Here is a 15557-nt window from a genome sequence, read left to right on the forward strand (position 1 = left end):
TTCGTTTTTGCCAGTGACATTGCGAACTTGAGTGCGTGGGTGGGTGAGCAGCAGCAATAGCAGCAGCAGCAGCGGTAGCAGCAGCTATATCGGCGGCAGCCCTAGCAGCAACAGCAATTTAGCGACAGCAGCAACAACAACAGTAGAAACAGCAATCGAGGCGGTGCAGCAAGTGGAGGAGCGGATTATTAACAGCGTGTTAATCGGATACGGTTGGCCACCGTATCCTCATCGTTCTTGCGGTAGGTGCACCTTTTCCCCCTTTCTATTGTTATTACAATTGGCGTGCGAATCCGCGCAGCGAGCGCGAAGAATTTGTTTATTGCGCGCGAGCGGTTAGTTCGCGGCATCCGTGGTTTTCTCTCTCTCTCTCATTTTTAGCGTGTATTGTCATTCACGCGGGCGTGCGCAAGACTCTCGGCAGATTCCCCGTGTCATTGATTTAATTGAATAAATCAATCATTATTCTTATTTAAACGAGTTTCGGTTATTGTGTCTTTCCTTTGTCCGGAGGTCGCGTCAGTGTTTATTTACAGAGGATTCGAATTCGCCGGTTGCATAGCACGAATCGTGCGAATACCGATAGACGCGAATCGACAACTTAGGTCCCAGCGGCGGCCGCACGAGCGCTACTAGCAAGGAGCGACAGCGCCGCCAAGTGGTGAGTTGGGGGAACCCAACTCGGAATAGTAAGGAGACTCTGCGCAGGCGCACTCCGAGGCAAGGTAGGTTACTGTGCTTTGAGCACAGAGATAACAAGGCTCCGTGTAGTCGTAATACAGGCACTTTCAAGAGATTACCGACTGGGCGGCAGCCTGTTACATGGCGCCCAACTAGAATTAGGACTCACACACGAGGGAGTTTGCACGAAAAGAGAGAGCGACGCGCGCGAGAGAGAGACGTTTGCGCGCGTGCGTAATAAGGTGCGAGCGGGTAAAATAACGCGTGGCTCGTTCGGTACGTGCTCTGCGGTAGGGGAAAGACGCCTCTCCGACCCAATAACACCTGCTTTTGTGAGCCGAGAGCACACTAACCCCAAGGGTCGAAGAGACGTCCGGAGTCGCTCTGACTCGAATAAAAGAGGTGACAAATAGTATTTTGGTTAACTTTTTGCTTTTTAAGTGTTTACATACACGTTAAAGTAATTAAGTGGGGGTTAGTCACCGAGCGACAGTACCAGCAGAGCGCGCAATTGGGGTGTGTGTAGGGTTAGATTTACTAACCCGGTGGAGCTAGCAAACAGTTAGTCTCCACCTATAGGCAGGTAGTTGCGAAGTGGAAGTTCGTACTTCCTTAGAGTACGCGATACCTGCACACACCCACAAGCCACGCGTATAGTTGCCTTGCAATTAAAGGCGTAATTGGGTAGTTGGCGATAAAAATCGCAACACCCCGCTCGCGCCTTGGGCGATAGGAGGCGGTAGTGGCCGACTAGGGAAAATTAACCTCAACCGTCACCTGCGCCCCAGCATAAGCGATATGGAGGATACCGCCGACGCGATAACCCGGTGGGCCTCGGAACTGCCGTCGACACAGCTGGACAGATACCTGACGCAACTGGAGTTGCGTACAGACGGTCCTAAGCTGATGCAGGCAGTTCGATTAGCGTATTGGTTGCTAGGCGAATATATCGACCTAGACTTCCAAGGAGCGGCGTTGGATAGGGAGGCGACACAACGCAGGCGAAGGAGCCGAGAGAGGTGGCTGGAGACCAGGCGATAAGAGTTAGAAGCAGCTGATGCTGAGGATCTTGTCGCCCACCCACTCATGCTGCTATACAGGGATGAGGTGGTAGAGGCGAACCTGACGCGGACTCTCGCGGTCTACGGCAACTTAGAAGAAGAGAGTCAGAGCGAGACAGGGGAGCGAGAGCCCGCAGAGGAAGGGGGGACCGGCGAGGTCAAGGGGCCCACGGAGGGGGTCAGTAGTGAGCACAAGGGCTCCACCGGATCGCCGGATAGGCGAAGAGCTCGTCGTTTCGAGAACGCGGAGCTACAACCTCAGGAAGAAGAGGAAGAGCGGTGCGTGACCGAACGACTAAAGGAAGAGATCGAGCGCAACCGGGTCGGGATAAACCGCATATTAGAGATGCTGGAAAGACACGACCAGGTATGCGCACGGTGGAGCGACCAAGTGACCGCTCTACAGGTGGAGGTCCAACAGTTAAGGAACAGGAACCCCACCAATCGACGAACGGTCATACCAGAACGGCCCCGGAGGACCGTGGACTTCCAGTCCACGTATACGTGCCACTACGACCCAAGGGTACCAGGAAGTACCCCGGAACCCCAGCGACCGACCCCTGGCGAACCTCGAGAGGCTCCCCAAAGGCAGGTGCCTTCAAGGACGGAACAGCCACCAAGAAGAGGACCAAGAGACGCCGACATGGGTGAAGATCAGGCGATCCCGGAAGGATCCGCCTGGTATGACGCTAATGCGGCGTCGGGGTACTATGCGACTCGGAACGCGGGTAGGATTGTCCGAGGATGGAAGCTGCGATACTCTGGCACGGCTTCAGAATGCGTAGACACCTTCCTATCAAGACTGGAGGATCTACGCGCGGGCTCAGGGCTAACGGACGGCGAAATCTTGTGCTCGGTATCAGAGCTCCTCGAAGGCGTTGCGAGGACCTGGTACGAGCTTAACAAGTTCAAGTGGAGGAGTTACGCCGACTTCGTGGCAGGCGCTCGACGTTGGTTTGGGTCGAGTGAGTTGCAGCAACAAAGATTGCTGCAAGAGGCCCAAGCCCGATACCAGAAGAAAGGAGAGCTGGTGCGAGAATATGCCTGCCACCTCCTCTTCATGTTAGCCCAGCTCCGCCCGCCGTTACCAGAGCAGCGGCTGTTAGATTTGCTGTATGCAAATCTCCTACCCGCCATCCGGATGCAGCTGCGGAGGAATGCGTTCTCTAACGTGGACGAATTCCATGCCCGGGCGACCGAGATCGAGACCGCCTTGCGAGACGACGAGCGCCCGAGGACCAGGCTGGAGCCAACGTCCACGTTGTACCCCGAGCATATGGGGGTGTCAGCTAAGGCACCACCGCCCCGGGCAGGACCGCGAACGGCGGCCATGTCCAACAAGCCTCGGGGTAGGGAACAGCTGCAACCCGAGTCACCGGTTAAAGCCCCGGCCAGGAAACCCGAGGACCGGCCCACAATCGCCGCAACGCAGGGGACAGACCGCTTTGAGGATCTGTCGTCGCAAATTGCGACCCTGCGACGAGATATGGACCGGTACTTTAAGGAGAGGAAGGCTAGCTCTCCCAGGCGGCCGAGGGGTCGGCCGCAAGAAAAGGGGAGGAATAAAACCCCCCCAGGGTCTCCTGGCCAGCGACGAGAGGGTCAGCGGAGGAAAATAGACTACTTCCAACCGATTAAGTGCTCGTCTTGTGGCAAACTAGGCTTTACCAGGAGGTACTGCCCGGATTGCAACAAGGGAAACGGGCAGGGAAGCGGAGGACGGAGGTCCCCTCTGCGGACGGACCCTACGAGACCTGGCAGTGCGGTGGCGTTGGAAGCGACAGCGACCGAACAGATGCCTGATCTGGGTAACCGGGCATTTTGTATCCTCGAAGGGTACGGAGGCCGGATTCAGGTGGTGGAGCAGGGATTTGAATGGGTCAGAGAGGAGACCATCAAACCCAAAAGCTCCAGGAGACCACCTGACACTCCAGGGGATACGCCGGCGACCCAGACACCTGCGGATGAGAGCACGTCGATGCGAGTAGCGGCTGCCCAAGGCAAGAAGAGCCGTGAAAGCCTCCCGTCCACAGAGGGGAGAGAGACGGCGAAAGCTCCCCGCAGGTATAGACCCGAGGATGAGACCAGATGGTGGCTTCAGGTGGTGATAGGTGCCTACAAGTTAAGGGCACTCTACGACACCGGGGCCTCATCAACGGTAGTGGGTCAACTCGGGCTTAGGTTGGCATCAGACATGGGGTTGGGCCTGGACGTCACGCGTGCGGGAGAAGCGAAGCTCGCCGACGGTCGCCCATGTCCCATCTTGGGTCATGTGATTTTCCCCTTCACGGTAGGGGGAATCACAAAAGACGTAAGGGTCGCTATAACGCCACTGCTGTCTGATGACTGCTACGTCGGCGCGAATTTCGTAAGGGAATTCAGCGCCAACCTGAACCCTGACACGGACCAGCTGTACTTGGCGAAAGCCAAAGTGGCGGTACCGTTGGAAGTGGCAAGCGTCACTGGTGCGTCGTGCCTCGCATCCGTAGGCCTGGTAGAAGCCACGGAAGCACAGCGTCAAGAAGTGGCTAGCCTCGTCGACGGATTAATTCCAGACGGAGGCGAGTGTTTAGGCTGTGCTGTGGGGGTCGAGCATGAGATAGACATCGGAGACGCTCGACCCTGTAAACAAAAATACTACCCGGTCTCCGACAGGGTGCGAGACGAAATGCACGCGCTGGTCAAGGCCATGCTGGACAACGACGTCATTGAACCAGCAACCAGTGGGTGGTCAAGTCCAGTGGTAATGATTAAGAAGGCAGATGGCAAATATCGGTTCTGCGTAAATTACCAGAAGGTAAACGCAGTAACCAAGCCGGACGCCTATCCATTACCCTTCATGAGTGACATCCTGCGAAGGATCAGGGATGCGAAGTTCATCTCGACACTGGACTTGAGTAGCGCGTACCACCAGATACCTCTTAAAAAGGAGTCGCGCCCCATTACGGCGTTCACAGTCCCCGGCCTGGGGCATTTTCAGTTCAAGAGAATGCCCTTCGGATTGTCATACGCCGGCGCGACCTTCCAGAGGTTGATGGACAGAGTGATTGGCCCGGATTTAGATCCTTTTGCTTTTGCGTACCTCGACGACGTGATTATTGTCTCGCCGTCCTTTGAGGAGCATAAGCGACACCTGGGATTGGTTTTACAACGAATCCTGGGTGCGGGCCTCACTGTGAATAAGACCAAAAGCCACTTCTGTAAGTCGGAAGTCAAGTACCTGGGGGTCCTAGTGAACCGTGAAGGGGTAAGGCCAGATCCAGAGAAGATCAAGCCCATCATGGAGTACCCAGTACCACGGACGATCAGACAGGTGAAGCGATTCATGGGGATGATGTCGTGGTATCGTCGCTTTATACCCGACTTCGCGACCATCGCTGAGCCGATAAACCGCCTGACGAAGAAGAGCATCCCGTTTGCTTGGCAGCAGGAACAGGAGCAGGCTTTCGAAAGGCTACGAGACGCAATGGTCTCGGCACCGATCTTGCAGTCACCAGATCCCAGAGCACAGTTCGTGCTACAAACGGACGCGAGCGATAGTGGGATAGGTGCGGTGTTGACGCAAGAGATCGATGGACAGGAGCGCGTAATCGAGTACGCCAGTCGCTCCCTAAACAGTGCGGAAAGAAATTATACAGTCTCCGAACGAGAATGCCTGGCAGTAGTATGGGCTATCGGGAAGTTCCGGCCGTATGTTGAGGGGCACCACTTCAAAGTCATCACCGATCATAGTTGCCTTAAGTGGCTCCACAGTATGAGGAATCCTACAGGAAGGCTAGCGCGTTGGGCGCTAGCACTGCAAGGGCACGTTTTCGATATAGAGTATCGAAAGGGAGACCTCAACGTGGTGCCAGACGCTTTATCTAGGGCCTGTGAGGAGGGGGTGGTAGAAGTGGGTGCCATGACTCATCGGCCGGAAACTGCCGACGCCTGGTATCTACAAAGATACAGAGAAGTATGCCGGGATCCACATTCTCAGCCTACCTGGAAGGTAGTTGGTGGGAGACTGTACCACTACAATCCGACTGAGGAGAGCGAAGGGTCCATCGACAACGAGGAAGCCTGGAAGCTAGTGGTTCCTGCCGAGAAGAGGCATCAAGTACTCGAGGAGGTACACGATGCGCCAGCAGCGGGACACCAGGGGAGAGAACGGACGTTCTCCCGGGCTAGGCACCTGTATTTCTGGCCGAAGATGTACGATCAGGTCAGAGAGTACGTGAGGAGTTGCCCGGTATGTCAGCAATGCAAGGCGGAACAAAGGCCGCCTTGCGGGCTGATGGGTCGTCGAGAGGTCTCGCGACCCTGGCAGGTGGTGGCCAGTGACATTACTGGCCCTTTCCCAAAGAGCTCGAGAGGGTTCGAATATATTTTGGTCTTTTTAGACCTGTTCACTCGGTGGGTGGAGTGTGTACCCGTACGTAAGGCCAATGGAAGGACCATTGTACGGGAATTGCACGAGAGGGTGGTAACCAGGTTTGGGGCGCCAGAGATATTTCTTTCGGACAATGGGACCGAATTTAAGAATCAAGAGGTCGATGCCTACCTGTCGAGGAACGGCATCCGGCGCGCCCTTACCCCAGTTTACCACCCACAGGCAAACCCCACAGAGCGAGTGAACAAAACCCTCAAGGCCATGCTCATATGGTACGTGGAGCGGGACCATAAGAGCTGGGATGAGCACCTGCCAGAGTTCAACTTCGCGTTGAACTCGGCAACTCACAGCGCGACAGGTTACAGCCCGGCCATGCTGGTCTTCGGTAGACAGCTCACTCCTCCCTCGACTTTTAGGAGGGCCCAGGATCAGTTGGCTCGGGAAGCTTCCGAGGGCCAAGAACTGACCGAATGGGGTGAGCACATGCGCCAGTTACCCAATTTATGGGAACGCGCTGGCTCTAAGTCTAGGGAGGAGGCGGACCGTCAGGCGGTCTACTACAACCGGAGGAGACGTCAGGCCGACTTTAGGGTTGGGGACTGGGTGTGGAAGCAGAACCGTATCTTGTCTTCCGCAGCTCAGGGCGTTTCGGCGAAGTTGGCGCCGAAGTATGCTGGTCCATACGTAATTCAGGAGGTATGTAGGACTAATACCTACCGCCTAGGTAACCAGCAGGAAGAGTTGCCCGAGCTGATCCACGCCAAGGACCTCAAGCCCTATTATGGTCCATTCTCGGATCAGGACAACGAGGAACCAGGAGGCGGGGACTCAACACCGTTGGAGCAAGAGGAGGGCGTAGGCGACCCGCCAGCGAAGGTCGAGAAATCCAGCGAGGATCCGATATGCGAGCGCGTCGCGATTGCAGCCCCCGCGAACGAGTGTGAAAAACCCGCGGCGGCTCCAAAGGTATCGATCGAGGCGCCGGTTAAGCGAGGCCGGGGTAGGCCGCGCAAAAACCCTGCGTGCGAATCTCAGGCACCAGGTGGGGACGACCTGGATGGCAATGCGGTAAGGGGAAGAGGCAGGCCACGTAGAACCGCTCAGCACGTGCGGAAGGTGGTCCTGCCAGCTACCCCCGGAAATGGGCCATGTTCGCGAGGAAAGCGCAGGGGACCGGGACGTCCTCGTAAGCAATAGCGTCGAGCGTGACACTGCTACGGTTAGGTTGAGGGCTGAACCTGAGAAATCCCTTAACCCCACTTCTTCTCTTTTACAGATGGAGAGGAAGCTGGTCATAAGTGAAGAGGCCTTCGAGACGGCCACCCAAATGTTGCTCGACCTGAGAATGGGTCCGGACGCCGATCGGCTGATCGGGGATGTCCGCAGGTTTTTCCGGGCCCAGGTCGAGATGGCCGCTCGCGAGGGCCGCTCGCGCCAGCGGGTGGACGACTTCCTCCGGGAAGGAATGAGGGCCCAAACTTCCAGGCCCGTGACCCGGGAAGCGTCCACCCAGACCGACGGCCCATCCGAAGAGGGCCGTCGGTTTAAGTCCACGACGGACCAGGGGGTGCAGACCCCAGAGCCGATCAAGCCGGCGACGGCTGACGGCTCCACGCAGTGCCCCAGGCCAAGGGAGGCCTGCGGCCAGGGGCAGTGGGTCTGCAACCACCCACGGGTCCCCCAGCAGGTAGGGCTTGAAAACTCCTGGAGGCACGTGAGGTTGGGCCTCCAGGAGCTTGAAAATGCGTCGGAATTCGTCGGGGAACTCCAGCGCCAGGTACACGCACACCTGGGGGAGTTCCTCGACTTCCGCGGCGCCCAAGAAATGCTGGGGGAGTGGGCTCCTATGGTCCGGCGGCAGCGGGCCTATGGTGAGGCCCTGCTGCCCATAGACCGGGGACCGGAGTCCCCAGCGGCCGCGGGCTCTCCGGCGGTTCTACCACTGCCAGCGCCAACAGATGGAGCCGCGGCCAGGACTCCGGCCAGGCCCCCGACGCAGACTCAGGCCAAGAGAGTCTCGGGGGCCACCGGTGCCGGATAGGAGTTCACGGTCCGCGTGGACGGGTCGGTTTCCGACCCTACCGTGGTGGTGCGCACCCGAGGAGGGCGCACATCCGCCACGGTGGGCGGCGTTACGTTTACCGCCGCCCCGGTAGCAGCAGCCACGCCGCCCCATCCATCAGCAGGGAGCCAGGGCCAGGGGACGGAGCCCGGCCTCAGCAGAAGACCGGGCAAGGGCTGCTACATCTGTGGCCATCCCGGGATAACCACGACCTCCAAATGCCCCAACAAGTCGGAGCACTGGCGCTACCCTAGACACAAGGCGCCAGGGGGCTCCGGCAGGTGACGTGGGGGAGTGGTGGTCCGGGATGGGCAAATAAAGCGTTGTGTTAATAAGGATGGATTGTGTTGATTTCTCTCCTTTCCCAATCCCGTCCTTAGGGTCGCGAGTCAGCAAGGTAGTTCGATCCGGTAGTTCGAAGCTAGGAGGGGGCTGCAACGATTACCGAAAATCGTTAGACTCGCGCGAGGTTAACGAGCGGCTAAGCGAGAGGAGCCGCGTTCGGTTCGCGAGAGAGAGAGAGCGCGTAGGGGCAATGACCGGGAGGGGAGGCTCCGACCGGCAGTATGACTGTGCCACTCAGTCTGTCAGCGTCGCGCTAACCTCCATTTTCCCGAGTTTTTCGTTTTTGCCAGTGACATTGCGAACTTGAGTGCGTGGGTGGGTGAGCAGCAGCAATAGCAGCAGCAGCAGCGGTAGCAGCAGCTATATCGGCGGCAGCCCTAGCAGCAACAGCAATTTAGCGACAGCAGCAACAACAACAGTAGAAACAGCAATCGAGGCGGTGCAGCAAGTGGAGGAGCGGATTATTAACAGCGTGTTAATCGGATACGGTTGGCCACCGTATCCTCATCGTTCTTGCGGTAGGTGCACCTTTTCCCCCTTTCTATTGTTATTACAATTGGCGTGCGAATCCGCGCAGCGAGCGCGAAGAATTTGTTTATTGCGCGCGAGCGGTTAGTTCGCGGCATCCGTGGTTTTCTCTCTCTCTCTCATTTTTAGCGTGTATTGTCATTCACGCGGGCGTGCGCAAGACTCTCGGCAGATTCCCCGTGTCATTGATTTAATTGAATAAATCAATAATTATTCTTATTTAAACGAGTTTCGGTTATTGTGTCTTTCCTTTGTCCGGAGGTCGCGTCAGTGTTTATTTACAGAGGATTCGAATTCGCCGGTTGCGTAGCACGAATCGTGCGAATACCGATAGACGCGAATCGACAACTTAGGTCCCAGCGGCGGCCGCACGAGCGCTACTAGCAAGGAGCGACAGCGCCGCTAAGTGGTGAGTTGGGGGAACCCAACTCGGAATAGTAAGGAGACTCTGCGCAGGCGCACTTCGAGGCAAGGTAGGTTACTGTGCTTTGAGCACAGAGATAACAAGGCTCCGTCTAGTCGTAATACAGGCACTTTCAAGAGATTACCGACTGGGCGGCAGCCTGTTATAGTTGCAATAGATGTGTTAATATGTCCGTTTTCAATGTTGTATTCGACAACAACCTTTCTATTTGGTATTTGAAATTTAATGATAAGAAAGAAAAACTTGTGGATAATGATATTTCTTTTCTCTGCAAACATTTCTAACAATAAACTTTTCCTTTTTTTGAATAAATTAGTAACATTTGTCGACAATAATTCGGTCTCAACACAAATATCACAATAATAGTGACTAGTAACGTTTTCTTACTGAGTGGAAACACATTTTGACATAATGTATTTTGATAAACTTACGTCCTTAAACGTATTTTAACCAAGTCACCAATAATAAATTTTCCTTCCACCATGTAATCCTAATTTTAATGAGACTGCTGATATAAGTACCATGACATCACGGACTTGAAGATTAAATTGTAGAAACATTATTCTATCGAATGACGGATTTTGTTCATTTACTTCTATTCACGTCACGGTGAATATATCACGGGTCACGGTGGCTCAGTGGGTAAGAGCCCAGGCTTCTGTGTAAGAGGTCGCGGGTTCGAGCCCCGGATATGTGAAGATTTTCAGAAATGAAATTTTCATATGTGTGTTACTGTGATTCCGGTGGTTCGGATTCCACCTTAAACTGTAGGTCCAGTCATGATTGTGTTCAACTTTATCCTCCTACATCATTTAAAAAAATGATAGAGAAGGTGAGTCTGCATATTCATGACTATAGGGAACCAAGACTAATGCGTACAGGTACTTAGTTTACCTCTGCAGCGTTCCACGTGGACGTAGTTCTTGAAGTAATAACAATAACAATAACAATAACTTCTTCTTCTCTTCATTACTTTCCGTCTCATTGTCCGATTTACTTTCATTGCCACTGCTAGTATAAACTTCATCTTCTGATATATCTAGATCGTTATTATCGTTATCATCAAGAGGTAATTGAATGTTATTATCGTTCATCTCCTCTATTTGCAGAATATGTTCACGGCCATCTGCTAAAATATCATGTTCAATATCATTATCGAAGTTCAAATTGTTTCTATTATCTGTTGCTATATTATTGACATCCGACAGATCCGCATCGACAATAGAAGGTGAACTGGATGAAAGTCTTTGTCGGTCAGATAAGCTCTTATCATCTGAAAAGAAAAAAATATTTTTTGAGCTTCATGAGATCAAAAAACTTAATTTCAATTTTTATAGACATATAAAAACTTTGAAAAAATTCGGCGACTCGTTAAAGAAATATCCAACAATGTTAAAACTAACATTCGAAAATATATTTCTCAAGCATGCAAGACATACTTTATATTGAGGTAATATTTATAATTCATCAAAAATACCGTATTATACTTGTTGAAAGTATAATAATACGAAATTTTACGTCACTTATTAACAGTTATTAATGCTTATTGGAGGATCATTATGAATTTTTACCATGTAAAAGTATTGCAACGGTAGTCAATTCGATTAATCGATCCGTTCGCGATTCTTTTACTTGCGTGTTAGTTCGAACGACTAAGAGAGAGAGAGAGAGAGAGAGAGGGCGCGCGAGAGTTTGAAAAGAGGCAGGTAAGCCTCAGCTACTTTCGCGAAAATACCGTCGAAGTTTTTGCATTGTGTTTCGCCGTTAAAAATTGAAAGGTTCCTGGGACTATTTTGATACGTGCATGCGTGAGTTACGAGGAAGCAGTAGCAGCAGTATTTTAGCAACAGCAGCAGCATTGTAGTAGCAGCAAGTAGCAGCAGATTCGAGAGCGAGGCAGTACAGCTGATTGATCCGAAGAATATATTGTATCTTCGCTTCAACAATTACGGCTGATCACCGTAATTGCACCGCAGGGTAGGTGCACCTCCCTTTATTGTTGCGCGACAAAATACTTTCAAAAGTATTTTGTCAATCGTGATCGTAAAATTTTTTATTCACGCCGAGCGTTAGTTTTCGCGGCCATTTTCGAATTCTCTCTCTCTCTCTTTCTCTCACCGAATATTAATAATTAATTATGAATCCTCTTCGCGTCTTTCGGCCCATAAAAGACTGTAGTTTTTTTATTGATTAAACTTTGTTCATTTTATTCGCCATTTATGTCATTTTGTTTCCTAATAGCTTAATCGATCTATAAAGACTTAAGTCTTAATCCGATTTCATCTAGGGGATTAGGCATTAAGTCAGTCATATTGAAGATAGATCGATCGTCACAAGTCAAGTGACTTAAAGTGAGTTCAACTCGGTTGGAAAGAAGACACTGAAACGAAATCATCAAACGTAAAGGTGAATACACGTATAGTTACACGTGTTTAACGGAGCGGCGGTTAGCTCTGCATCGTGGAAGTTTCTGATTAAATAAATTTCTCATCTTTGCTGGATAACCACCTCATTACAGTATATGTACTAATTCACATACGCGGTACAAAGAAATGATAACATGCGCCTGACGCATTAGACGCAGTAACAAGCGAATCAAACTAAATATTATACAAAGCGAGCGTGAGGAAAGAGAGAAAGCCAAATGATGAGCCAGTACTTAGAGTACTGATCGCTCGCTTAATCCTTCAGGATTCGGTAGCGTACTCGCTCCGTGAATCTATCTTGCGTGTCTGCTTCTCACTAGTAGGCGATCGTCTTAAAGTCCTCGCTCGGGTCCTAGGATATCGCTGCTGATACTACTAGTCGTGCGAAAAGGCTGCCTTGTTACTCTCCTCGCTACAATTCTCCTTGTCGCGCTCGTATCGGTCAACCTTCTCACAAGATGTGCACTGGTCGCTGGTTCGAAGCTAATTGTTCTGATCGCGCCTATTCTCTCTCTCCTCTCGATAATAATCGCATCTCCGCGAGGTCCGCGTCGTGCACTTACTATCAACTATCGAAGGGTTGACGCGTCACAAATAAATACATAGTAATATTACAAATATATTTATTACTGGCTTTGTGGAGAAAGAGAGATATAACGAACTACAAGCCGTTCGTTATACTTTTAATATTTTTTTAATGCATTTAAATGCTGTTCATTTAATTTAAGAGAGTTAAGCACCTACCTATCTAGTCCAAAGAAAGTTAAATTAGGTTTGACTCGCGTAATGCCTATACTTATACATGGAGGTTATAGCAAAAAGCAACGTTTATTGTAATGTTATATAATTTATCGTCAACTAATATCTTATGAAATAACAATTTTGATGCAGGAAAATGAACCTTGGACATTCTTTTATATTCTGCAAAAAGGGTTTTTGAAATCTGTTCGTCAACAATAGTAATATGAGAGAAAATGTAAAACTCAATTCATCACTTCCCATAAGAAAATATGTTACATTACCTCGGGAGTAATCAATAACCGTTGAAAGGAATTGCAAATATCTCATGTAATATCTCACCTCAGTCTTAAAAATTTTGTGTAAATGCTTTTCATATTACATTCTAACGCTCTACCAAGTTTGAGACTTTTCTGTTCGTTAATTCTTCTAAGTGCTTAACTCCCTTAAGTATACGGATTATCGTATTCATATATGTGATCAACGATTGAAAAAATCTATAAATGCTAATAATGATTTTGATTCATAAATACATACTTGTTTGAATTCACTTTTTGATAAAATTAATAACGATATATAAAAAATGCATAAAACATTCAATCACTAAATTTTCAGCATTCTAGCAAAAATTAAATGAAAAAAAAAATCAAATATAATAGCTAGCTACTATGTTGTTTCTCGCGACTCAAAGGGTTGGATATAATGTTATATTTTAGATTTTTATGGCCATTGGTTAGAAGCTGAATATAAACAAAAATTAAGTGGAAAGAAGCTAGATGAATATGATTACCAAAAATTGGCTAATACTTTCGATGCTCTTGCTTCAAAAGCCATAAGTTATTTAAAACAACCAGCCCAACCTAAAAAGCCTAAAGTCAAAGGTACCAACTTAATATTTTTTTTTCACGAAACTTTATTTATTACCCTTTTTACATTAATTATACGATTTTTTATATTTTCTACTTGATCTATTATTGAAGGTAAGAATAAAAAAAATGGGGTTCATAATGAGAGCGATCAATCTGATGGTACAGAATATGCTGGCGAGATACCGAAAAGTGATGATTCTAACTTAGCTCTCCCTCAAAGTGCATGTTCTCATATAGAAGCCTCATAATCATTTAAAATAGTAAATATATCTGGAAAGACAGTCTTCAGACAGACGTGTTATTGTGCAGACGTGTTACATTCAGGCTCACGCCTGGTAGTGTTACAATCAATCTACAAGGCATTCTATGCCTGTATATAACTTAACTGAAGTATTTATTTCTTCTGTGCCCTGTTTAAGTGACTTCTGAATAACAATAAGGTTCGTTTGTACAGGGAAGTGCTAGTGACTCTGCGAAGAGTCACAAGCAGCTTAAAAAAAAGTAAAGAAAATGTCTGTTAAAATATATGAATTAATATTTCAAGAGTAAAAGATGTATGTAGTAGCGCATGCGCAAAAGCGCATGAGTACACGGCGAGATGTATCTGTACGTATCTATGAGTCAGTCGAAAGAGAGCGGTTGCTTAAGGCAGACCGTGTCTCTAACTATGAAACCCACGTTGTATATATTTGCATGATATTATATTTTATTTAAAACAAACTCAATCGTTTTTATCTCAGTCATTTTTAACATGGTAGCAGAGCTTGGTTGGTTAATAGTGTGATCGATTAAAAGTGAGGTTGATTGAGTGTATGGTTGACAAAGTGAATGAAGAAGATAGGAATGAATGTTGTCTGAAATTTGTTTATAAAGTTGAAAAATAAGTGTATAAAATGCGAAAGTAAAAAAATTATTGAATGATCAAGAAGATGCAAGTGGATACGATTTTGAATTTTGCCGTCATGCGGTGCTTGGCAGGAACACATGGCAATTTGAGGCTATACGACTAAATGAGTAGAAACAAGATAATATAGTACTCAATGTAATGAAACACCGAGGATATTGATAAGTATACTGTAAATATCAAGGTAATAAATCTTTTATCGAAGAATGAAGTCGTTTGAAACAATAATAAACAATTAGAAACAAAAATAAAGTTGAAGCATTGAAGCTTAATAACATTTCAACAAGGAGTAATAAATATTTTATTAGATATATAAAGATAGATATATAAAGATAGATATATAAAGATAGATATATAAAGATAGATATATAAAGATAGATACACGTGCATGAACGAGAACGTTGAGTAAAGTTGTGAAAATTGTGTTTGAAAGTTGTAGAATATAGAATGGCTTCTGATACGGATATGAAAATTCCTATTTTTGATGGCAAAGATTACAAACTTTGGAAAAAAAGATTATTACTTTTACTGAAATTTAGAACGTGTGATGAGGTGGTCACACACGAAAAACAATTGAAAGATACTGATTGGGAAAAGCATAATTGTAAAGCTATGAACTTAATATATTCTAGTATTTCAAATGAACAATTGGAATTTGTATGTGATGAAAAAACAGCAATTGATATATTGAATAAGTTTGATGAAATGTACTTAAAAAAATCAACTTCTTTACAAATAGTTTTGAGAAATAGACTGGATAAATTAAAACTGAAAGATTTTGAAAATGCCAATAGTTTCTTTAGTGAATTTGAGAAATTAATTAATGAATTGAAAAGTGCTGGAGCAGATATAAAAGAACAAGAAAAATTAGATTATATATTAAAAACTCTACCTGATTCACTTGCATACATTGGAGATTTAGTCGATACTTTGCAAGATAAAGATAAAAATTGCAGTTTGTGGCAGGGAATTTCGGGGGGTTTGACCGCGCTCCGAGTTCTTCCGCCACAAGGCCTGTTTGGCTCTACCCCCGATTATTTAGGGCGCCAGACCGTCGGCTGATTACGGCGATCGTCGGGGGTAAGGCCAGTCGGGTTGTCGCGTATCCCGGTCTGCCTAACGGCGACTGCGCAGAGTGGGCAAACGG

The sequence above is a fragment of the Phymastichus coffea genome, unplaced genomic scaffold (genome assembly GCF_024137745.1).
Source record: "Phymastichus coffea isolate CEN01 unplaced genomic scaffold, Cenicafe_Pcof_1.1 PCOF00004, whole genome shotgun sequence".
In the NCBI taxonomy this organism is placed as follows: Eukaryota; Metazoa; Arthropoda; class Insecta; order Hymenoptera; family Eulophidae; genus Phymastichus; species Phymastichus coffea.